The following is a 26315-nucleotide window of genomic DNA, read 5'->3' as shown; positions in this document are numbered from 1 at the left end:
AGGAGGGGTTAACCATTGCCTCCTCCCACGCAGTATGAGATGATGCCTTTCAGCATCTTCCTATATTGCTGCTGCCCAATATATTACCAGCAGGAATTCGAACTGGTAACCTCTGGCTTGCTAATCAAGTCATTTCCCCGCTGCACCATTAGGTAGCTTGTGTTAGCCAGCATGAATGGTCCCCTTTGCTAAGCAGGGTCTACCTGGTTTGCATTTGAATGGGAGAATATATATGTGAGCACTGTAAGATATTCCCCTTAGGGGATGGGGCCGCTCTGGGAAGACACCTGCGTGCTTGCATACAGAAGGTTGCAAGTTCCTTCCCTGTCAGCATCTCCGAGGTAGGGCTGAGAGAAACTCCAGCCTGTAAACTTGGAGAAGCCACTGCCAGTTTGGGTAGGCATTACTGAGCTAGATGGACCAATGGTCTAACACGGTATATGGCAGCTTCCTATGTTCCTATCTAAACCTTTTATTTGCTATTTTTCAACATAACACAAAACACATAGAAGCAAAATAAACCTCACAGGGTAATGCAGATAGTAACAGACCTGCCTGTGCAGTTGCAGAGATCTTCTTAAAAAAAACAAAAAACCCATGCTGCTGCGGAAACACCCATTCTTACTGATACAAGCTCTGTGCCAACATCCCTGGAAATGCCTACCATCTCCATCCCAACTCCACCTCCTTCCTCTTCCTCCTTCCCGGGCTGATCCAACAGCCAGGTTCTTCCCCAGTCTTCCACAACTGGCCCTCCTCATCAGGGCCATGCTGCGGCTGATCCCACTCCTCACCAAAATGCTGTTAGGCAGTTGCTTCTGATACATTCGGTGTCCTCCTGAGGTAGGGTGGGTGGTTAGGGTAACCTCCTTCACCCAACTTCTGTAAGTGAGATTTGAAGTTAGGCAGAGAATCTCGACAGAACCTCCGTAACTTGGCATGGGGAGCAGCCATTGGTAGGCTCGCACAACACGCCCATTGGGAACAATGTTCTCCAAGAACCGGAGGTTCCTGAATCGCTGACTTGGTGGCAACCGTGTGAAGCCACATACAGCTATCTGAATCATAGCTGTAGCACTGAAAAGCCTGCAGTGGTAACAGCGGTAATTTTGCACTGGAAGCCATACGATACAACATGCTGCCAATGGGGGTCGTATTGAATTGGATACGAGTGTTCTGATCTGATACAGAGCCATTATAGAGAGGAAGGTATTTGAAAAATAGATATACCATTGAAAAACATGCCGTGGTAATTGTCATGGGTCCAGTTCCCTCTTATGACTGAGGGCTCAATTCCGCCCCCCCCCCCCCGCTCAAGGATCCTGCCTGAGTCAAATAGGATAGGCAGTAGGATAACAAAGAAGGCGGATGCCATACATTGCATTTGGAAGGTCAAACGGCGGGTCTTGGGAGAGCAATGGGTTAATATGTTTTGCTCTTCACAGAGACACGGCAGCAAGGGCAGCTTTGACAGCTGTAGCATTTCCATTTCCTTCTGCTCTGAGTAGTGCCACTGGGGCAGGCAAAGGGCAGCCGATTCAGTTAGCATGATGGCAAAGGCAAGAAGAGGGGCGGGGGGGGGGGGAGAGAAAAGCCCAGAGTATGTGGCAAGAGCAGTGAGGAAGGCAGATGTCACAGGAGTGGGCAGAGATGCAAGCAGACAGAAGAATTACAGGCACACTCTTTTATACATGAGGCTGCTCATAGCGTTTCTGGGGAAGCAGCAGCAATGAACAGCACAGCCAATGCACCTTGCAGCAAAGGATGGCAGTTCCAGAGGGGGCCTCCATTCCCTTCTAGAGACTGCAGACCACAACAATCTTTACTAGAGATGTGCACAAATCATTTGGGGGGAGGAGCAGTAGGGAAAAGAAGAAATATGACCTTCCTTGGGACTATAGAGTGGTTTTCGTAGTTCTAATAATAATACTGGAAGGAGATCGTGTATGCCCTGAACATACATGGTGGAATTGATAAAGGTGATGATGGTAAGAGCAACAGGATCTCTTGATACAGGTTCGGATATATTTGTAAATAAGAGAAATTAAAACTGTGTGTCTCCCCGCTCCACCCCCCCCCCCCTCCAGCAAACACTGGCCAACAGCCTAACAAATTTGGCATGCATGCCTCAAAGAAATCTGTTTGTGGCAACTGCGTTCCAGACTAAACCTGTGCAGATACTTTCAGGAAGGGGCCATTTTCTCAATCTCCCTTTATTTCTGATGCACTCTGTGCCATCCAAACTTGTGTGTGTCCGAGGGCTGTGCAACCCTCAGGGATGTATTTCTGGGTGAAAGAGTGCTTCAGAGGGAAGGGGAGTTCAATGAAAATCCCTCTCCATAAGCAACTGTGCTGTTTAGTCTGGAATGTCGCTGCCACACACGTGCTTCCTACGCGGCACACACACTGTGTTAGGATGTTAGCTCCTATTTTGAGTGCTATAAATAATATTAGACTTCATATTATCTTTAAAAAAAAAATAGTAAGCAATCTCAGGATTTTCTAACATGCCAAAGATCTGCTAAGAAATCTTCAAGGAGAGAGACAGATGAACATAGTATATCTGCAGTCTTGTCAGAAAGCATTTCCAAAAACATTTGGGCTCCCAAGCTGTAAACAATGCAGGTGAGACGAGCACAGAGAAAGAGTAATGACAGACTTCCTTCCACACTTGCTTCGCTCCCGCAGAAATTTTATGAATCATCCAATCAATCACCATAAACACAGACAATAATACAATAAAGCTGATCTGAACAGCATCAGCAGGCATCCACACAATGGAAACTGAGGAACATAAATCCAGAATCAAAACAGATATAAATTAAGGTGTGAAAGATATTGTACGGGATGACAATGTATGCCCCAGTGAAATCACAGGGAGATAATGTCACGTGTGCCATCTGAATAGGTCTCACTGTTGGAAAAGTAGAGAATAGTCTGATCAACAGAGCCTCTATGCTAGTGGCATGGCTAGGGGCTGGCAAAGGAAAACAAAACCCTCTTTGGATTCAATGATATATCAGAACAACAACAAAAGAATCCAAGCATTATAAACAAATCTTTTAAAATAATAGTAATAAAACTGTATGGTTTGGGGAAGTGGCCCAGCTATGCAAGATATAATGAATCTGAATCAATACAAATATATCTATACTAGCTTAGCCCGCACAGAGCATCTGCACGCTAGTATTTGATTGCTCCCCTCAGCCCCCCACCAAAGCCCCCCTCACCTCACAGTTCTCTCCATCCACCCTTACCTGAGCTGCGCTCCTGCTCCGCCTCCTCCTTCTCATTGCTTCCACCCCCCTCATCCCTGTTGGTCATGGCTGTAGTGTTGCCAGAACCGATTGGCCAAGCCACAGTCCCCTAACCCCAGAGACCTCCCCAGCCTCACCTGAGTCCCACTTCTGCTCCTCCCCACAGGAGTAGCAGCAGCAGTTGACCGGGCCCTTCCTCAATGCCACCACCGCTATGACTGCTCATTCCCCTCAGGATGCTGACAGGCTTGGGCCCATCCCTCGCCTGCCTGCCTCCCTCTGCCAATGGCCTCTGTAGCTCCAAGCAGTGGTGACGGTTGACCGGGCCCTTCCTCACTGCCATCATGGCCACTCATTCCCCTCAGGCCGCTGACAGGCCCAGGTCCATCCTTCACTTTTTCTTCTTTATCTTTTCCCCTCCCTTCTTTTTCTTTCCTCCACTTGCTCTCCCCCTCTGTCTTTCTTCTCCTCTCTCTCTCTTTCTCTGTCTCTCTCTCTCCCACCCCTTCCTGAGTTAACAGATCTGGTTCATCTTGTTTCCTCATCTAATTCGCACAGTGGCAGCCTCCTTCTCCTGAAGTGGCACTTTCCTCCCTCACAACCCCTCTCTTCGCAGACCCCTGCCCACTATCCTTTTATATATGTAGGTAGGTAGGTTCTTCTCTCTTCTACCACCTTCCCACCAGTAACAGCTGCATTCCAGCTGACCGTAACCATCACAGGCTCCTCTTCCCTATCTGCATATGGAATTCCCACTGCCCAATCACCACGTTGCTCCTGCTCTGTTACCTCCAATTGGTAAAGCCCTGTGTGGGTGGGGCTTGCCACGCACCATTTGCCACAGACCACCTAAGCCTTTTATATCTCTAGATAGATGTCTCAATAAAACTAATACAAAATGATAATGAAGATAATATCTGTAGGGAGAAGCCAACAGTAGTCCTGTCCTTATGTTGGATAGAGATGAATACTAGACAATTGCCATTGAAGGAGACTTGGTACAGTCGAAGCGTGTCTGACGACAACACAAGATTCATCATATGCTGACAAAATTATGACATGATGTTGGGAACAATCATCTCTACTTTCCCCATTTCATTGACAATTTTGAAATGGACTATTGGACTTTCCAGTTGGACACCAATATTATCTTAAGGATAACTTTGTATTAGTTTTCCTAACATGTATAGAGATATTTTTATTGGTCCAGGTTTATGATATCTTGCACAGTTTTTACAAACCATACCATTTTATTACTATTATATTAAAATATTCATATATAATATTTGGATTATTTGTTTGTTTGTTTGTTTTTTGATGTTCTGATATCCAGGGGGTGGGGCAGCCCTTCCATGAGGCAGGGTGAGACAGTTGCTTCAGACATAGGTACAAGCAGGAGCACAGGGGGGCAGTATGTGATAACCTCCTGTCATCACGGGCACCACCCCACGGGCCTTGTTGGAGATGTGACTCTATAAGCATCCACTCTCAACAGCAGTAACTCCTACTGACCACTAGGGACATTAGGAGTGGAGGTAGAGAGTATAGGACTGCCCCCTTGTTCTCTTGTAGTCTTGTAGCTCTTCTTGTAGAAGAGTCTTGTAGTTCTTCTTGTAAAAGAGTCTTGTAGCTCTTTTCTAAGTCTCGTGTGATTGGTAGACTGATACTCTTAGGGCACTCCCTTGTTCTCTCTGTTCCTTCTTCCTTGTACCATGAGGTAGCTAGTACAGGGTGCTAGTTTGTAACTTCTTCAAATAAGACTTCGATCATTTCAAACTGTAAGCAATTGTCTCCAGATCTCCTCTGTGAGCTCTGTTCTCATCAAACTGGGTTTCTCTGCTAAATAAGGGGTTGATTCAAATTCTCTCCCACAGGAAGGGTGCTGCTGCCACCCTTCCTCTCCCCACTGGGGCATGCCTCTTCATTCTCCTCTTCCCTTCTAATGCAAGCTAGGAATACCTCTACCTTCACTGCCTGGCTTGGTGGCATGATCTGAGAGTGCTTACTGATGTTCTGTTGGTAACACGGCCCAAGAATACTGAGCACCTGCTCACCAGTGGGGGAGTGATATCATATTGTCCCTCACTTCAGGCAGCAAAATGTCTTGGACTTCCCGAATGCAGGTGTCCACACTCTCAGGTTTTAAGCAAGGGTGGGTTTACCATTGGGTGACCATGTGCAGCAAACACTGGCTGGCCAATGGGGCTGGGGCTGGGGCCGGGGCCAGGGCCAGGGGAGTCATGTGGCGCCTGTCTCTGCAGCTGCCTATTTGCCTTCTTTCCTCTGCCCTCATCAGCAAATGATGTCACTGTCCTGCAACACATGCCAAGTGGTGATGTCATTAGTCTGTGCCCCAAATGTAGGCCACTGGTGGTAATGGGGAGGAAGTGGGGTGGGCAGCTGCCAAAGGAGGGAAGGGGGGAGGCAGGCAGGTGGGCAAAGGCTAGCAGTGTCAGTGGTGGCAGAAGCCCCCACCTCACCCCCACCCAATCTAGCTGCAGTTGTGAAGCCTGACTTCAGAGACGGAGGCATGGGAAGAATACAACATGGATTGAAAGTATCAGGCTCCACCTTTTCTTTCAGCCTTTATGTGTGATTTCTAATCAGCAGATAACATGGCCTGTTTCTGAATGACTTACTTCTTCTACCACCTACAGTATGAAAAAGGAGGAGAGGAATATGTGAAGTATGTCTGGAAGAAAGTTGCAGCAGATTTCCATGGGAAAATGGTCAATTAACCCAGTATTTGAATAAGTTCCATTTGCATTTCAGCATTTTATCCATTGCTCAAATATTGAATTGTTCATTTTAATTTAAGGCTCTGCATTCTTATGCTTCCTTTTGTATGTCAATGCATCATGAAATTTGTACTGCCTTAACATATAGGCATTCTTGCCTAAGCATTTTTGCTTGTGGTTGTATTGAGTCATGGGCTTTATAGTCTTATAGTTGCATCAACAATAACTTGCTTGTCTCATGCATGCCTATTTTGCTTTGTACTGCCCCTTGTATCACACAATTTGAGGAGGTCTCAGGAAATGGCTTATCCCAAAAGTTACAATGTCAGGAGAATACAGATAATGTGAAATATATAATGCTTGTTAATGTAAACATAACAAGAAGAAGTTCTGGTAAGAACTAATCTGCTTACTTTGCTTTCATTATAATCTTTATTGATAATTACTGTCTCCAAATGTTAGCCAATTTCTGCCTCAAACATTCACACATTCACCACCTTGAATTGGGATGGATGACATATTCAGAGACTACACCATTGAGGTGTCCCTGTGTGTCACTACAAGGGTTCCAAATTTGGTTCAAATCATTTAGGTGGTTCACAAGTTAGCCAAGTTGCACCTCAAATGTTCACGTGTCCACCATCTTGAACTGGTGAATTGGTGTGGATGACATCATCAGAAACTATGCCATTGAGGTGTCCATATGTGTCTCCAGAACTGTACTAAATTAGTTCCCATTTGCACCTCAAACATTCACGTGTCCACCATCTTGAATTGGGATGGATGACATTATCACAAATTACATTATTGAGGTGTACCTATGTGTCCCTACAACAGTACAAAATTTGGTTCAAATCTGTCCAAGCATTGCAAAGTTGATAGGGACACACACAAAGAAAGCTGAGTGATCTCATAAGCAATGGAGGAGAGCTGGTTTAATGGAGGAGAGCTGGTCTTGTGGTAGCAAGCATGACCTGTCCCCTTAGCTAAGCAGGGTCCACCCTGGTTGCATTTGAATGGGAGACCACATGTGAGCACTGTAAGATATTCCCCTCAAGGGATGGAGCCTCTCTGGGAAGAGCATCTGAGGCTCCAAGTTCCCTCCCTTGCATCTCCAAGATAGGGCTGTGAGAGATTCCGGTCTGCAACCTTCGAGAAGCCACTGCCAGTATGTGTAGACAATACTGAGCTAGATGGACCAATGATCTGACTCAGTATATGGCAGCTTCCTTTGTTTCTATGTTCCTATGTACTTTCCTTAAGGTAAGTAGGCTATAAATGAAAGCTTTCTAGTCATAGGAAGGGCATATGGATTTTATATAGTTGCTGAAATTTTGGGACCAGGGTTCTGAATTTCCAGAACCACAATATTTAATCTTAATTCATTTATTGCAAGGTATGGTATCAGTTCTAGGACACCGACACAGCAGTACCACAATGGGCTGTACAAATCATCCACACATTCGAAGGTATGTTGAGAATCTGATATGCAGACCTTCAACACAAGAAACTGTATCAGTTGCACAAAGAGGTGCATCTGATGTAGACCTGAACTAGGGATTTAGACTAATACAGTCATATCTGAAGGCTTCTCCCCCAAAGCTTTGAATAGCTTCAATCTATTCTAGACCTGCACCACAGAATGTGGAAATAGCAGCCCTAGAGTGTGGTATTGTCACTGGAGGCTTTTCATACATGGCTTTATGCCTTGGGGTATCTGAAGAACGAATCTGCTTTGCAGCAGATACACAAGATGTTTACTTCAGGGGATGAGTTTGACAGTTCACATAGCTGTCGGCCCCTCCACGCACTCCCTGGCAGATCTTTTCCCTGTGCATTCGCATCTACCTCGTCTGGGTGTTCCCTCCAACACAGAGGAAGAGGTGAGAGAGCTTCTTTTTTAAATAGAACAAGTTGTCAAACAGCTGGATCAAACAGCAGGATGCTTAACCCTTGCCTTTGTGAGTAACTGCCTTCATCACATAATGTTTAACACATAACACCCCGACACACACTTAATGGAATCAGCCTAGACAACAAAAGGCTCAGGTCACATCCATTCTGCATATCTAAAGCCTATGTAAAACATGGCAAGACACACATTTTGCAGTCTGTGCTTGTGTTTAACTGAGGAAATTCCCCCGCCCCCTCCCTCAACAAAGTATCACCAATCTATGACAACACACACACACACAGAGCGCTTGCAATTGCAAAGAGCAGACCATATCCAAAACAGCTGTCAAACTCCCCTTCATTGAGTTTTGTAAAAACCCCGATTTACTGGCATGATCACCCCAAACATAACAAAGAAAACTGTCGGGCATAACACAAGCCCCGGGTTATTTTTCAAAAGCCTCTGAAATAAGAGGATTTTTAAAAAAAACAGACATACTTCGGACTAAGTCAGAACTCGCAGCTTCCATTCGGGGAAAATCAAAGTCCTGTCTGTTCTGGTCCCTGATAGCCCACAGATAGGTCGGAGTAAATCCAGCGAATATGCTGACTGGCACACTCCAATCAGGAGTGGATTCGCAATAAAAGCCCTGTGTGAAAAGCCTCCAGGTGGAAAAGAGCATGGATGCAAAAACCATGAAAAGAGATTCTAGGCAGCCACTATGTGTCATTAGATGGTACAAAACTTTCCTACTTCTAGAGTTCCTTCATCATAATGATCAAGCTACCCCTCAAAGAGCACGTCAAATTGGTGCTATATTAACAGAGACTTCATTCTCCTGAGAAAATACTGGTAAATGCTGAGAAATCTGAACAGCTGGCAAGGTATAGATCAGCATTTCCCAACTAGTGTGCTGTGCTTCAGGACACTGATCTGTGTGCCAGGCTGACTCGCTCTGAGTCAGCTGCAAAAGTGAGGAGTTTAAACTCCCTGCATTTGGAGCAAATTCACCCCATAATGCACAGGGAAGGGGCCCCCACCCCCAAGCATAAAGAAGCGAGTCAGCTGCAAGGAGGCCCATGACTGGAGCTGACTAGTGTATGGTGGCCCCTTCCATATACATAAAGGAGAAACTCAGAGGAGCAACTCAGCTGAACAGTTTAGACTCCTGGCCTTTGCCTCTGGCCCACCTCATAATGGACCAAGAGGGTGAATAAGTGAGGAGGAGGAGGAGGAGGAGGAGGAGGAGAAGAAGAAGAAGAAGAAGAAGAAGAAGAAGAAGAAGAAGAAGAAGAAGAAGAAGAAGAAGAAGAAGAAGAAGAAGAAGAAGAAGGGCTTTCTGGGGGAAACAGTGTACCTCTATTGTTTCCCCCTGAATCTACTTGTGCCTCATGGGGGAAAGGTTGGGAAACACTGGTATATATCAGTGTAGAGTGACGAGGATTGTTTTCTCCAGAAGAAGGAGTTCTGGGGTGCCCTTTGCTCTGCCCCCCTCCCACTTGGCTGCAGAGGATAGGTGATGGGATTGAACATCTCTCTTGATAGAGTGGCAGACAAGCCATGAAGAGTTCGATACTCCTCTGGGCTCCCACTGACGAGCAGAAACTTGTCCTTAGCCCATCTGATATACTGCATCCCATTCAAGCATCCACCTGGAGGCCTTTGGCTCCAACGTTGCCTTTAGGGTTGCCAACATTCCATTGCTCAATACGGGACACAAGTGTTTGTGTTTGGGTGTCTTGGGGGCGAGGTCATCCCAGGGGTAATCAGAAGCCTGTCTTATGATTTCACAAAGCTTATTCTTCACACAGACCATCCCTCTTAGACACAGAGCAAGTGTCTAGTGAGAAAATAAGAGAATCTTCCAGGTTCATTCTCTCTCTCTCTCTCTCTCTCTCTCTCTCTCTCTCTCTCTCTCACACACACACACACACACACACACAAACAGACACAGAGTCAGAAGTGGTGTCTGGTGTCAGTTAGCAGGAGTATGTGGTCTATTTACATTTGATAAGTAAACAATTAGCAACTTGCAAGATGTAAATAAACCCAGGTAATTGCTCCTGCCTGTTTGCAGAGCAACTGGGGCTTCGTTTGTGAATTTTGTTGTTTCTTTCCCTTCATAATGTGGACTTCACCTAGACTGTAAAGTGTTCAATGAAAACGCATTGAGGGAGAACCCCAGGCTGTGCCAATATGGGACAAGAGATTTTTGCTTCAGATATGGAACTTCCCAAGCCACCTAATGGCACAGAGGGGGAATGTCTTGATTATAAAGCCAGAAGTTGCCGGTTCAAATCTCTGCGAGTAAGTTTCCCGGACTATGGGAAACACCTATATTGGGCAGCAGGAAGATGCTGAAAGGCATCATCTCATTCTGCACTGGAGATGGCAATGATAAACCCCTCCTGTATTCTACCAAAGACAACCACCGGGCTCGGTGGGCACCACAGTTTACTTTATTGAACTTCATGTATAATACAGGACTGTTGGGAACGTTAGTTGCCTCTGTAGTGTTGCGTGTACACTTTGTTCTATGTCAAGCTTTGTTTTCACCTGACTTGAGTTTGATACCTACAGTAGAATGGTATTAACATAACATTCTGGGTGCACGTGTCAGCAATTAGATAATAAGCAGCAACCAGTATATTTTGCTGTCTGGGTTTTCTCTTATGAGGACTACACGGGCTGACCTTTCATTTGCTTGAAGCTGAAGAAACAGACAAACAGTGGGCTAGCTGGTATGCCCTTTCTATGGACGCACAATGGTTTCCTTTCTACAAAAGTGGAATGTTTGTTTACAAACTGAAGGCAAGCCCAGCCTTCTCTGCTATGACCAGTGCTTAGAGCTGAAAAGAATGTGGAGGGGGGCAAGAAAACTCAAGCAAATCCTCCTGTGGACATTTGATGGATGAGTCTGCTGAACTGGATTCTTTTGAACATTCCCAGTTATGGGTACCATTGGATTGGGGAGTTCTGTAAAAACAGTCAGGGATAACATTTATCGGTTTTAATTTCTAAAGTGTAGCTGTACTGCATAAGGGCTTCACACAGGTTTAGAATGCATGCTGACTAGAGAGTTATGCTGTCCTGTATTAGCCCTTAAGTAGCCTAATGGTGCAGCAGGGAAAGGACTTTATTAGCAAGCCAGAGGCTGCTGGTTCGAATCCCCGCTGGTATGTTTCCCAGACTATGGGAAACACCTATATCGGGCAGCAGCGGTATGGGAAGATGCTGAAAGACATCATCTCATACTGCATGGGAGATGGCAATGGTCAACCCCTCCTGCATTCTACCAAAGAAAACCACAGGGCTCTGTGGTCGCCAGGAGTCAACACCGACTCAATGGCACACTTTACCTTTAGCCAGGTATTATTGCTGTGTGGTCTAGCCACAAGTCCACGTAGTTGTCTAGGGTTTTAAGTCTATATGCTATACAGTTGCTCAGAGGCAGGAGGCCTCCTCTCTCTCAGCAAATCCAGAGTAAGCAGCTTTGCCCTTTTGTTCTTAGTTTAGTTTCCCTATCTTACTGGGAGAACAAGATGGATGCTCTCTCTGCACAGTTTCATGGTTAGCGAAGCACAAATCCTTTCATGAAGCAATCAAATTTCCACAATTCATAACTTCCAAGGATCCATCTCCTGGAGTTTGATCTCCATTTGAACGGCAAACGCTCTGTCCATCCAGAAGCGGAAACTTCCAAAGCCTGGTTCAGAAGTTATGAAATTGCACTGACCACTGCAGCCCTGTACAGCAGCACAAAGAGGAAGGAAGTCCCACCCCCCGCTGTGTCCAGGGCTGTCCTTAGGGCATGGCAAGCTGAGTGACCGCCCCGGGCCACACTCTTTTAACCCCCATTAGAATTAACTGGAAGGGGGCCCTGCACTGGTTGATTCGCCCTGGGCCCCACACCCCACCAGGGCTCTCTAGGGACATTCCTGGCTGTGTCAATCACCCTCACACCCTGCTGCAGTGCTCACACTTACAGCAGGGCTTGTCTGAAGAGGTGAGAATTGTCCCCATGATGGCGGTCGCTTTCCTGATTGTAAGGCTGGATCAATCCAGCCTTGCAATCATGGAAGTGCCCACCATCATGCTTAGGGCTCTCCCAGCTTCAGACTAGCAATCATTAGGAGAGGAGAGCTGGTCTTGTGGTAGCAAGCATGACTTGTCCCCTTAGCTAAGCAGGGTCTGCCCTGGTTGCATATGAATGGGAGACTAGAAGTGTGAGCACTGCAATATATTCCCCTCAGGGGATGGAGCCGCTCTGGGAAGAGCAGAAGGTTGCAAGTTCCCTCCCTGGCTTCTCCAGGATAGGGCTGAGAGAGATTCCTGCCTGCAGCCTTGGAGAAGCCGCTGCCAGTCTGTGAAGACAATAGTGAGTTAGATAGACCAATGGTCTGACTCAGTATATGGCTGCTTCCTATGTTCCTATTCAAGCAACCGCCATTCTGGGTAGGCTCTTCCCTCTTTAGACAAGCCCTGCTGTAAGCATGAGTGGCAGGATGTGAGAGTGATTGACACTGTGGGGGAGGGACTTCCTCCTCCCCCTTCACACTGTACATGGCTACAGTGGTGTGGTTTTATAACGTCTTAATGGGCCTCAAGAGTACGTTATTTGTGCATCTTGGATGTAAAAATAAAGCGATTCAAAAAACTAGTGGAACATAGGAACCTAGGAAGCTGCCATATACTGAGTCAGACCCTTGGTCTATCTAGCTCATTATTGCCTTCACAGACTGGCAGCCATTTCTCCAAGGTTGCAGGAAGGAGTCTCTCTCAGCCCTATCTTGGAGTAGCCAAGGAGGGAACTTGAAACTTTCTGCTCTTCCCAGAGCGGCTCCATCCCCTGAGGGCAATCTCTTACAGTGCTCACACATCTAGTCTCCCATTCATAGGCAACCAGGGTGGAACCTGCTTAGCTAAGGGGACAAGTCATGCTTGCTACCTCTCCTCTCCCTTCTGCAATGGAAAGAAGTCTTGCTTCTTTGTTTGGTTGTTTGGTTGTTTGAGTTACACTTACTGCAATCCCTGGACTGGCAGAACAGCAAGAATCTGTGGTGGCACTTAGCCAGTGGGTACGTTTATACCCTTCTGTTTCTGAGATATATCCTGGGAACAATTGGAGTTTTCTGAAGCCACTCCTGCCTGTAGGCTTCCAGCGGCAACTGGTGGGCCACTGTGCGAAACAGGATGTTAAACTAGATGGGCCTTGGGCCTGATCCAGCGGGGATGTTCTTATGTTCTTATGTTTAGATTCCAAACAGTGCTCCTCTTGAAGACAGAGCAAGTATGCTCCTTTGTAAAATAAACTGAGCACACTGATCTGAGTGCTGCCACCTTCAGAAGGAAAGCATGTGGCATCTGCAAACATGGGCTTTTCAGCTATGGTGCCCTGAATGTGGAATGCCCTCCTCAAACATATTTGCCTGGTGCTTATTTTTATTTATTTTATTTTTACATTTCTATACCGCCTTTCGTTAAAAGAAAACCCCAAGGCGATTTACAAAAATTAAAACATACAATAAAAAGCAATAAAAACATCAAGCAATAAAAACATCAAGCTACAAACATATAAAACAGGGATAAAAACAATACAACAGATAAAAACACACAGAAACAGCAGTAAAAACGATTATGTAAAAGCCTGGGTAAAAAGCCAAGTCTTTAAAAGCTTTCTAAAAGCCGTGATGGAGTCTGAGGAACGAATGGCCACTGGGAGAGCATTCCAGAGTCTAGGAGCAGCAACAAGAAGGCCCTGTCCCGAGTGCACGACAGCCGGGCCTCCCTCATTGTCGGCACCCGGAGCAGGGCCCCCTCAGATGTCCTCGTCAAGCGGGCAGCAACCCGTGGGAGCAGGCGGTCCCTCAAATACCCCGGACCCAAACCGTTTAGGGCTTTAAAGGTCAAAACCAGCACCTTGAATTGGACCCAGAAACGAACCGGCAGCCAGTGCAGCTCTTTCAAAATGGGGGTGATATGGTCCCAACAGGCAGCTCTGGATAAAACCCTCGCTGCCGCGTTTTGCACTAGCTGAAGTTTCCAGATATTCTTCAAGGGCAGCCCCACGTAGAGCACGTTCAGTAATCCAGCCGCGACGTGACTAAGGCGTGGGTAACTGTGGCCAGATCTGCCTTCTCGAGAAAGGGACGCAGCTGGCGCACCAGCCAAAGCCGTGCAAAGGCACCCCTGGCCACCACCTCCACCTGAGCTTCCAAAAGCAGAGCCGGGTCCAGTAGTACCTCCAACCTGCGTACTTGCTCCTTCAAGGGGAGTGCAACCCCATCCAGAACCGGTAAAATCTCCTCATCCCGATTGGCTCTCCTACTGACCAACAGTACCTCCGTCTTACCGGATTCAATTTCAGTTTGTTAGCCCACATCCAACCTATCACGGCCTCCAGCCCCCAATTCAGGACATCCACCGCCTCCCTAGGATCAGATGACAAGGAGAGATAGAGCTGAGTGTCATCCGCATATTGCTGACAACTCAGTCCAAGTCCCCGGATGATCTCTCCCAGCAGCTTCATGTAAATGTTAAACAGCATGGGGGACAAGACCGATCCCTGCGGGACCCCACAGGCCAACGGCCACAGGGCCGAGCAGTAGTCCCCCAGCACCACCTTCTGGACCCTCCCCCAAGAAAGGACCGGAACCACTGCAACGCAGTGCCTCCTATTCCCATACTCGAGAGGCGGCCCAGAAGGATACCATGGTCGATGGTATTGAACGCCGCTGAGAGATCCAGCAGAACCAACAGGGACGCACTCCCCCTGTCTAGTTCCTGGCGTAGGTCATCCACTAGAGCGACCAAGGCAGTCTCAGTACCATACCCGGGGCGGAAGCCAGATTGAAAAGGGTCCAGATAATCCGTATCATCCAAGACCCTCTGCAGCTGGGACACCACCACACACTCCCTCACCTTGCCCAGAAAGCGAAGGTTAGACACAGATCTATAGTTGTCCAGGTTGGAGAGATCAAGGGAGGGCTTTTTTAATAGTGGTCTTACCACCGCCTCCTTGAGGCACGATGGCATCCTGCCCTCCCTCAACGAAGCATTAACGATCACCACCAGCCATCTGCCTGTCCCCTCCCTGGGAGCTTTTATTTGCCATGAAGGGCAAGAGTCAAGAGCGCACGAAGTCACCCGCACACTGCCCAGGATCTTGTCCACATCCTCAGGCTGCACCAACTGAAAAGAATCCAGGAGTCCAGGTCAGCACGGATGCAAGCGACTTTATCTGCAAAGCGACAGGCAAACCGATCACAAAGAGCTGTAGATGACTCCACCCCCATTGCCTGGGGGGATGTGTGGAGCAAGGTTTTTACCACACGAAACAGCTCTGTTTGTCTGCACTGAGCAAACGCAATGGAGGCGGAGAAAAAGCATGTCTTCACCGCCCCCACCGCCACGGCATAGTCCCTAAAATGGGCTCTAGCCCGTGTTCGGTCAGATTCGTGACGACTCTTCCTTCAGCATCGTTCTAGCCGTCGTCCGAGTTGCTTCATCGCCCTAAGCTCCGAGGAAAACCAAGGAGCAGATCGGGCTCCACCACGCCGGAGAGGGCGTTTAGGAGCAACCGTGTCAACAGCCGGGGCCATCTCGCCATTCCAGAGGTCAACCAGGACCTCGACAGGGTCACCAGCTCTGGACATTGGAAACTCCCCGAGGGCCGTCTGGAATCCAAGCGGATCCATAAGCCTCCGGGGGCGGACCATCCTAATCGGCCCACCACCCCTGCAGAGGGCAGACGGAGCAGTCAAACTAAACCCCACTAGATGATGATCTGTCCATGACAAAGGAGTGATCTTAAATTCCCCCACCTCCAGATCATTTATTTCCCGGTCTGCAAAAACAAGATCCAGAGTGTGTCCCGCCACGTGGGTAGGGCCCGATACCAATTGAGACAGGCCCATGGTTGCCATGGAGGCCATGAAATCCTGAGCCGCACCCACTAGGGGGGGCCTCAGCATGGACATTGAAATCCCCCAAAACAATAAGCCTGGGGGAACCCAAAGCCACCTCCGAGACCACCCCCACCAGCTCAGGTAGGGAGACTGAAGTGCAGCGGGGTGGTTGGTACACCAGCAGAATCCCCAGCCTATCTCGGAGGCCCACCCTCAAGGACATACACTCGAAATTCTGAGATTGCCTGACCGGGCACCTGGAAACGGGAAGAGTCTCTTGAAAGATGACTGCAACGCCTCCTCCCCGACCCTCAAGGCGGGGCTGTTGCACGATCTGGAAACCTGGAGGGCAGAGCTGAGAAAGACCAACCTCACCCAGCGCATCCAACCAGGTCTCCGTCATGCATACCAGGTCAGCACGCTCATCCACAATCAAACCGTGGATGAGAGATGTTTTTGCGTTAACTGACCTGGCATTCAGCAGCAGCACCCTAAACCTCGAGGGAGTGTTCTCAGAGCTCCCTGGAGTCAGAGGGTTGGGAGAAGGGCCAGAAAAAGGAACAGGCCTCAATTGCCTGGACCAATTTCCCCTGTAACGGCCTGCCCAACTCCCACCGCCATACCTCCCTCTGCCTACTACCTTACATTAATATCTTTCAGGTGCCATGGGGGAGCTGTGCTATTCTTTAAGTATTTGGATGGGATGGAGTTATTTCAGCGGCTGACAACCTGATTAATGTTGTGCTTTGCGCAAAAAAAAAAGGTGGAGGAGAGCTGGTCTTGTGCTAGCATGCATGAATTGTCCCCTTTGCTAAGCAGGGTCCACCCTGGTTTGCAGTTGGATGGGTGACTGCATGTGAGTGCAATTCTGATTCAAGTTCCGATTGTTCTAGTGCACTTTATATTAAAATCTAGCCGTTTCATCGACTTGACGACCTTTTTCTGTTGAGCTGTACAGCGTTATCTTTGCTACTTTTTCATGCCTTACCCTGCAGTTTACTGTTGCTTGTATCCCACCTGGGGTTCCTCCACCAAACATTTACCTTTTGGTCAGTACATGAAACTCTTTTGTTTGGAGAGTCATTTGGGAGTTACGATGAGTGAGCTTGTAAACATCAAGAATGGCAGAACACAATTCGATACAGCCGTCCCAAATTTGATTTCTTAAAGATGAATTTCACAACGGCATTGCTGCTAATTAAATTTGTAAAGGAGTTCTCGAGGATGGAAATAAAAGCAGAGCGAGCAAGGTATGCTCCTCTGGGTTTCGGGGTGTGTGGGGGGGGGGGAGGGTCTAAAACACTATTAAATCAACACCTTAAGAGCAGTTTAGCGGCACCAGGGGAAAAAAGAAAACAATTGAAGACAATGACCCATGTAGCCCGCAAACTGCTCTAAGAGGTCGGTACTGTGGAGCACCTAAATGGGATCAAGAATGAGGTCATTATTGAGATGGAAGAAGGAGGTTTACCTAGTTGCTGCTTCATTCAATCTTCATTGGCCCACACTTCCGTTTGTGTAACTGCCACAAATCCGAGGCCATTTAGACAGAAAGACAAAGAATGAAATGAACTGAAGGAAATCAAAAATGATGATGAAAAGGAAAGAGAACTGTAGGTTCCTCCCCCCCCCCCGGAAATGGTAGGAGTAATACACAATGGAACCACATAATGGCACTGCGGGGAAATGACTTGACTAGCAAGCCAAAGGTTGCTGGTTCGAATCCCTGCTGGTATGTTTCCCAGACTATGGGAAACACCTATATCGGGCAGCAGTGATATAGGAAGATACTGAAAGGCATCATCTCATACTGTGCAGGAGATGGCAATGGTAAACCCCTCCTGTATTCTACCAAAGAATACAGGGCTCTGTAGTCACCAGGAGCTGATACCGACTCAACGGCACACTTTACTTTAATATACATTGGCTATATAATAGACATTGACACCTGCTCCAGGGGTGGGGTGAGGGTGGTGAAGGTGGTGGGATATAACTTTAAAACAAACTGAACTTACCTGCCACCAGCACTCAGCATCCTCTTGAGAACTGGCGAAAGCTGACCCAGCATCCTCTGTGGAGGGTGCCCCACTCCTGCCCCTCAGTTACCTGCTACAGAGGGGCATCTTGCCCCTGCCACTCCATTGGCTTCCATGGCCATTTGAGTGGTCAGCACGGCAAAAACATTCTGTGCTACTGGCCAGATTCAGACCCAAAACAAATCAGGGGTGATTTGATTCAGGTACAAATCAAATCGAAAACATTGATTCGTGCACATCCCTACTCCACATGCAAGGCGGTCACCTGAGTGGTGTGATTTGGGTTGGCTGCCAACTGTTCCCAAAGGATGCCGGGCACTGGAGGCAGGTAAGTTTGTGTTTAATTGCTGCTTCCCACACAGACACATCGAAATCTGATGCAGATTTAACTAACTGTTCTATTCCTTTGCATCATCCAATAGGACAGAATCTCCTTGGATTTTGATAATTTGTTTTGGTCCAGAATATCGGGAACATCCCTTTCTCACTTTATGAGGCAGCTGAACTTGAACCAAGTCCCCCACCTGAAATGTTCACTGTTTTGCACCTCATTTCTGATCCACATACAACTGGTATTTTTGTTGCTTCTCATTCACAAGTCTCTGCATTCTCATAGTGAGATGGCACAGAAAGTAGGGGTGTGCAAGGACCTATATTTGTGGTTTGGTTCAAATTTGGACCAAATTTGGACCAATTTGAAACCCGACTGCCAGTCTGCAAACTGACCGTCCAGTCCAGTCCGTTTGATTGAACCGGCTCGAACTGGTTTGACTGTCCGAGGGGCTATGCTTGGAAAAGGGAATTGAGTTACCCCACTACAAGCAAAGGTGAATCCTGTCTTTAAAAGGCTTCTAAGGCTGGCTGGGGGCGGGGGGGGGGTCAGCCAGCAGGCACCTTTAAAAATAGGTGTTTACCAATCCTCTGGTGGTGGTGGCACAATTCCAGCCTCTGCAGATGCACAAAGGCCCTTTGTGTGACATTTGCCCATGTGTTACAGTGTCAACCAGCCACTTCATGGCCGGTGTGGTGGTGGGTGGGGGGGTGGGGGGGAGGTGCCAAAGTCAAACTTCAGCTAGGGCACCAAGAACCTTAGGACTGGCCCTGCTCTTGGAAAACCACTACATCAGTTGGGAACAATGGCAATATCACACAACATGCAATCACCCCAAAGGGCAGTCACTCCACACTTGCCCTCTCACCCAGCAGCACTGCCACGTAATATGTTAGAGCCCTGCAGGTTGCCGGCACTCCTGCAGTGCCCACATACTCTGCGGGACATGTAAGCCATTCTCTTTCGTGCCAATCTATTAGTAAATTTACGGTCAGAAGGGTTGGGAGTGGCCCAGAAGTTTCCATAGGGACACCGTTGTACAATACAGTGCTGAGAAAAAAATTTGTGAACCCCCTTAGATGGTCTGTATGTCAGCACAATTCTTCTTCAAAACATGATTTGATCCTAAGCGAAACCCCGATAAAAGAGAAAGGTGACCCAATGAATCAGTAACTCAGACAGTAAGTAACTCAGATTCCGCCAAGCCGATGTGTGAGATTGATCACCAGTTACAGGAAATGCTTCATTGCAATTACTGCTGCTCAAGAAGATGCCACCAGTTACTGAATGAAGTGTTCACATATTTGTGTACCCGAGGAGGTTTGTAGTTGACTCTGTTGAGTGAATATTCAAAATACATCCTTTTTGCTTGAGTTACTTATTCATTGGGGCTCCCTTTCTCTCTTATCAGGATTTCGCTTAGGATCTAATCATGTTTTGAGTAAGAATTGTGCTAACATACAGACCATCGTTCCTAGGGGGTTCACAAACCTTTTCTCAGCACTGTATATCTGGAAGTGATGCAATCAGAAATTGAAACAACCTGTGGCCAGATATTTCAGCTCAGGCAAGCATAGTCTCACTGATATGGAAGTATTTCCTTTTGAGCAGCAATTACATCATGAGATGCTGGACAAACAAGAACATTTTTTGGAATATATAGACTCAAGACCCTCACATCTCATGGATTGAACTTGTTAAGCAAGAAAATGGATCCATGGTTTCCCTAACCAAACTCCAATCTGTACCTTCAGTTCAGAGTGGAGTTTCGATGCATTTAACTCCAGTTGTGCGGTGTCAATGTTACATCCAAATGCTGGTCATTTGCAGTTTCCTCCTCATGCAAACGGAGTTGAGGGAGGAAGGTCCTCCCTTGCTTCAGCTGCCATTGGCTGCTGGGGCTGTCCTTAAAGAAGGAAGCCACGGCATCCACTTTCCCCTCCTCTCTGCAGTCAGCATGACTCTAGTTAGATCACTCTCCATTTTATCCAAATGCAGATGGGAGAACAGGGAAGGGGTGTGGAACCATGGTTCTGTGTTGCATCCGAAGGCAGCCAGTGTATGTTCACCAGTGTTAAAATGTTTGACTACTGATTGGTCTATTTTGTTGTTGTTATAATTTCAGACCTGTGATTAAGGAAGTGTGTATGTACAGTAGGTCATTTGTTTTCTTACCCACGTACTGAATATTGCATCCTGCTGACAATGTAGCGACACCGATGTGGAAATCCAGGCAATATGGAGGGGCACTTAGAGGATATGGTGTGAGTACATTGCAATGTGCAATCTGGAAAATGCCCAGGAGAGAGGGCATGTCTCTATCTCTTTGCCTGTGGGCTTCCCAGGGGTGTCTGGTGGGCCACTGCAGGGGAAAAAGATGCTGGACTAGATAAGCCTTGAGCCTGATTCAACAAGGCTGTTCTTATGTGAGGGGAGATCCTAAAATTTCTGCCACACATACTACTAGTAATGGTGCAACATTAGTCTGAAACTCTTCAGAAGCATTGGTCCTTCATTAGTCAGAATGTCAGTCACGGATCATTTCACTAGTATCCTAGTTAGTTACTGTTCCAGATCGGAAAGGTTTTTGCATGGAGGAATTTCATTGAGTGGATTATTACAAAGAAAGCCACGCAATCCAATTATCTGCTTGGCCCCAGGCAGAGTAGGAAACTGCTGATAAATATAGACGGCACAGATGGGCATAGGAAATGATCTTCTTTCAACAAGAGTGACCACATGTTCACAGTCAGCACTGAGTCAGAAAAGTTTACTTTGGTGTGTGAATCACATGCTTTAGGGATATGTCACTCTGTCCGGAAAGTCTAATCAGGGGGGGAAGGAAAGAGCAGAAAGCACATTTCTCGATGGAATTAAATAAGATTACAACCTGCAGTGCAGAGCAATGTGAAAATAGATCCCATTTCCCTTCTTTTGTTTTGACTCTTTCACTATCTTAGATCAGTATTGCCTATCTCGAGCTGTTGTGCCTTCTAAATTTAAAACCAAGGGCGAAGAAAGTAACTTATCCTTAGAAAGAATGGGGAAAACAAATTAGAACTATTTTATTATGACTATCACATCATTGTTCAGCAGAACATTAGCTCCAAATTTTGAAGAAACATGATTAAGTAATTGGATGTAAAATGTGAGTGCAATTATAAAATATTAAGCACTTGGCTAATGCAATTCTTTGAATACAGTATGCCAGTATCAAAAAACATTTGGTAGCTGAAGAAATAAAAATACAGACTATGCTTCCATTAACCCAATGTTCAAAGTTCCCCATCCACCCCATACATTCTTGTTACAGAATAATAAGAAAAAATGCATCTCATAATATCTTTGCTAGGATTTACTAAAAATCACAAAGCAATGAACAAGGTGTATTGTATTTAGGCACAGAGAAATGTGGCCATCTCCTTAAGGACAGCCAGCCACCAGACTCTCTTCTCTTTTCCCAGTCCCTTCACCTAGCAGCAGTCCTCAGGAAGTGTGGCCTGAGGTACGTACAGGGTAGTTTCACATCTGAGGTTCACCTGAATCTGACATCTGACATCTGAGGTTCACCTGAGCACCCACAGCCCTGTGAGTGATTTCTCCCCACCCTTCCCCACATAAGCCTATGCTTCCTTTCCAAGTTCTAATATGCCGAGATCCGATGATGATAATATGATGACATCCGAACCCACCAGTCTTCGCATACCTAACTCTACTTCCATCAGGGAACCCAACATTTGTAACTGAGATTGGAAGCAAGTTAGAGATGTTGAGTTCCCTGACAGCAGTAAGACAGGATATGATGAGGCTGGTGGGTTTGGATGTCACGACCAATCTCAGCATATTTTAACCTGGAAATAAAGTAGGGGCTCATGCAGGAATGGGGAGATCTTGTGCTCCCAGGAGTGCGGGTGCTCACACAAATCTCAGGTACCGTTGTTGTGTGAACCCCCCCCCACAGGCAGTTCAAGCAGCTAGGGAGCTCTATAGAACCCAGTAAATAAATGAGTTTGGTAGCATCACACCTCATTATACTCCTGACTATGCCAGTATAATAAGCAGAGATCCATATCCAAGCCTGAAGTAAGTTACAGATCTCATCTTATTTTAGTAGACTAGAATAAACTGAGATCCATGGGTTTGGAATCACAACCGAATTAGGTATATGTTAACCTAGATGAGACAAGGGGAAGTTGCACACTCCTGAGATTCAGAGATGTCACGCACAGCCCAGCTTTAACCAAGACTGTGTGATGTCTGAACCAGCCCACTATGTTCCAAGTTTCACAGGACTCTTCCTCAGGCTCAATATTAAACTGACGATAAAAACCAGGAGGGAACAATATGTTGCTAGCAGAAAACATGGTAGACAGAAGCTGTATCTGCCAGACGTTACCATTTAGAGCGGTGATTCAGGAAGCTCGATGTAGATGTTTTAGGTCAGTCTGTGCATACTTGCATACAAATGCATACTGGAGCAAAGAAGCAATGGCCTTCCTCCCTTGGAAAATATAAACCCCAACACTTAATCAGAACTCACTAGTCCCTTGTTGGGCAGAGGGCAGAGTAAAGAAAACATATCCTTATATCAACAAAGGGGAGAGATTAATTTTGATGATGCACAGAACAACATGGCTACCTATATTTGTTCACTTCTATGAATGGGGGAAAAAAAAGACATACTAGTAATTGTTGATTCAGTGCACTGACAAGGCCCACAGAAGCATGCTAAGTGGCCTAGATTTTCCCAGGATATGTGAGATCAATTGCTTATGTTACTTATGGTGTTGTGCAGTAAGTTCTGTTCACACATTCATCAGTAAAATGTATAGGATAGATGAAGGAAGCAGGATTGTGCACTCTGGTGCTAAGGGGCATAGGTATAATTGAACAAGGTGGGACAATTGTGCTTGGCCCCCTGAGGCAAGGTGGGGGCTGCTTGTTGCTTGATTGTTCACCCTTCCCCTCCCACCTCCCTGGAGAGCAGGGGCCCATCTTCACTTCTTGTCCCAGGTCCCACTTCAACCATGCTATGTCCATGCCCCTCCAAGAAGGTCCATACATTCAGCTGAAACTGTGAACAGAACCTACACGCGAGGCTCTGCTCACAGATTCCGGTAAATGCACAGCCCTCTTCAGATGTTATTGAGCAAAGCCCCACTCATGCTAACAGCTTGGAAGTCCCACCCCAGAGCTGTCACTCACCCCCTCCTGTGGGGCAATCACATTTTGGGAGCTGTTTGTCTGAAGGGGAAAGCACTGTAGTTGTGATGGAAGCATTGGCCATCACGGTTACAGCGTTTTCCCCTTCAGACAAGCAGTGTCCTAACCATAAACCTCCAGCAGGAGAGGGTGAGTGACAGCTCTGGGGAGGGGACTTTCTGAGCTGTAAGCATGAGTGGGGCTTTGCCCTCTTAAGAGGGCTCATGGGCAAGACCAATGGGCACAATTCTGCTCCCACCTCCCTGTGTTTCTTCTCCATGCAATGATGAGTAAAGAACAGTCCTTGAGAGTAGCATTTGCATTTTGTTTTCTCATCATGAACTTTCCTTCTACATACACACATGGACGTGGCAACAGAAGTCATGCAAATGACCATGAGTCTTCTATTTGCAGTTAATGTGTGGAAAGGGTGATGCAGAATCCTGTGCTTTCCCCCTCGTGGTGGGAAGGACGAGTTCAACGTGCATGTGGAAGTCATGGGAGGGGAGCTGCATGAATTCATGATCTGGAATATTATGTATTTATTTATTTATTTATTCGATTTATATACTACCCTTCCAAAAAAATGGCTCAGGGCAGTTTACAACAAAATAAAAACAATTAAAACCAGTTAACAATTAAAATCAAAACTATAAAAAACAGAATAAAACCAATTAAACATTCAAACAGTTTAAAAACCCTGGAAAACCAGGGCAAACGTTTAAAACAATTTAAAACAGCTTACAACAATTTAAAAATCCTAGAAGGCCAGGCTTTTATGCAGGAAGCACAAAAAGAAGGAATGTAGGAAGCTGCCTTATACCGAGTCAGACCATTGGTCCATCTAGCTCAGTGTTATCTGCATTGCCTGCAGTAGCTCACCAGGATTTCAGGCAGGAGTCTTTTCAGCCTTCCTTGGAGATGCTGCCAGGAATTAAACCTGGGACCTTGCACATTCAAATCAGATGTTCTACTACTGAGCTATAGCCCCATTCCCAGTTACAGCCCCATCCCCTCCTAGGACCTATGAGAGAGGTCCTAGTCACTCATCTACCCCGCCCCTCCCCACCAATTGCTGCTTTGGGAGAATGTACTCTGAAGCTGCCTACAGTTTTTGATTGTTCTTCAAGATGCCATGAATAGCAGCTCTCTACATAGAAGCTCCCCCAATACCCTTCCCCTTAAGAATTGTTGACAGTGCAAAGGTCACATTCTGGTCCTGTTTCTTTTCCACAAGAAGACAAATCTAATTTTAGTTTGAAAGATACTTAAAGGCTTGGAGCAAAAAAGGTCACTCAACATTATTAAGCACTTTCCGGGGTCTAGGATGGAGAAAACCAATTATGACTGAGACAACATAAAAAAAATATCTTGTCATATGCTGGGTTCCAAAGGGCATTTGATGTTAGCTCTTACGCATATACAGAGACACCAGGAAAGAACAAGGAGAAGGGGAAACTGCATCATATTTATCTTTTCTTCCAGGCTGCTGGTAGGTGAAATCATGTTTTCCATGGAAGCACCGCTCTTCATTTGGTAATCATTACTATGCACATACACTTAGATTATTAGTTCTTCATCAGCACTTGATGAACTGACTGTCTGAACTGATTCTATTGAGAAGGCCTATTCACACAACCATGGTGGTGGTGGTAGTGGTGGTGTGTGTGGATTGGAGAGCTCCTACCCTAGTAGCAGAACCTCTGTCTGGGTCAGCAAACCTAGGAAACACATGAGTAAGCCAGGCAAGGCATCCATTGCTGCAACCATGGAAAGTCCTCTGAGACCTAGTAAGCCTTCCCAGCATGCTATGCACTGCCAGTAGCCTGGAAAGCCTCATTACATCAGCAGCTGTCCTCTGATCGTCCATGAAGGAGCACGAGGTGAACCCAGCCCTGCTGTAGCTGCTCCAGCTACAAGATCATAAAGTGTGCTTTGCAGAGTGCACATCCATGGATGGCCCCTGTAGCTGCAGCTCTGTATTGTTTCCAGACCTGCTGGTTCCTAGTGGATAAGCATCCTAGTGGATAAGGGTCCTAGTGGATAAGTGGATTCACACAACCAGGGAAAAATAAAGGTAGAATAGCTTTCTTCTCTTCCTACTTTGGTTAAGAGCAAGGTACAAAAACTGGGCTATGCTGCTTTCAGCAACTTAGTACTGAGAGAGATTTCCATGAGTTTACACAATCATGAAGACCAGGGTAGAATGCCTCCTACCCTATTTTTGATGATTATGTGAACAGGCCTACTCAGGGGCGTAGCAAGGTTGGAGTGGGCCCAGAGACAAGATTTTAAAATGCCCCCCCTCACTGAAGCTCAGCTCCTGAAGTAAAGAAATCTTATGAGGCTGAATAGTGGTAACAAAAAGCATAGTAAAATCTCTCTCTCTCTCTCTCTCTCTCTCTCTCTCTCTCTCTCTCTCTCTCTCTCTCCTATGTGCCACAATAGAACATCATCCTAAGACATGCTGTTCTGGTAGCTCCAGGTCTTAACACATCAATTTCGGATGGATGAATACAACTGAAAGGAGCCCAGGTGGGTGTGTGGCTGGGGGAGTCAGTCATGTGACTTGCCTCTGGGTGGCCCCCCAAGGCCATGGGCCCCCAGACAACTGTCTCTCCTTGCCCTATTATAGTTACGCCCCTGGGCCTACTGTGTCTGAGTCTAGAGGCTGGATTTCTCTGTGCCTGGATACAATACAACTAGCTCATGGATCTGTACTTTTTCATTGATCCTAATAAAGTTCTCTCTTAGGCAGTTAATCTGCTCTGTCTTTAATAGATATATGTCAACACTTGACATTGCAATCATCAAATGATGACCATGCATGTCTGAACTAGCCCATAGGAAGTTTTTGTCTGATTTAAGGAACTCCCTCATACTGAATCAGATACATGGTTCATCGAGGCTCACATTATGACCAACAGTAGATACCAGGTGAGTCAAGCAG

This window comes from Hemicordylus capensis, chromosome 6 (genome assembly GCF_027244095.1).
Source record: "Hemicordylus capensis ecotype Gifberg chromosome 6, rHemCap1.1.pri, whole genome shotgun sequence".
Taxonomy (NCBI): Eukaryota; Metazoa; Chordata; class Lepidosauria; order Squamata; family Cordylidae; genus Hemicordylus; species Hemicordylus capensis.
Note: the sequence above shows the minus strand (reverse complement) of the source record.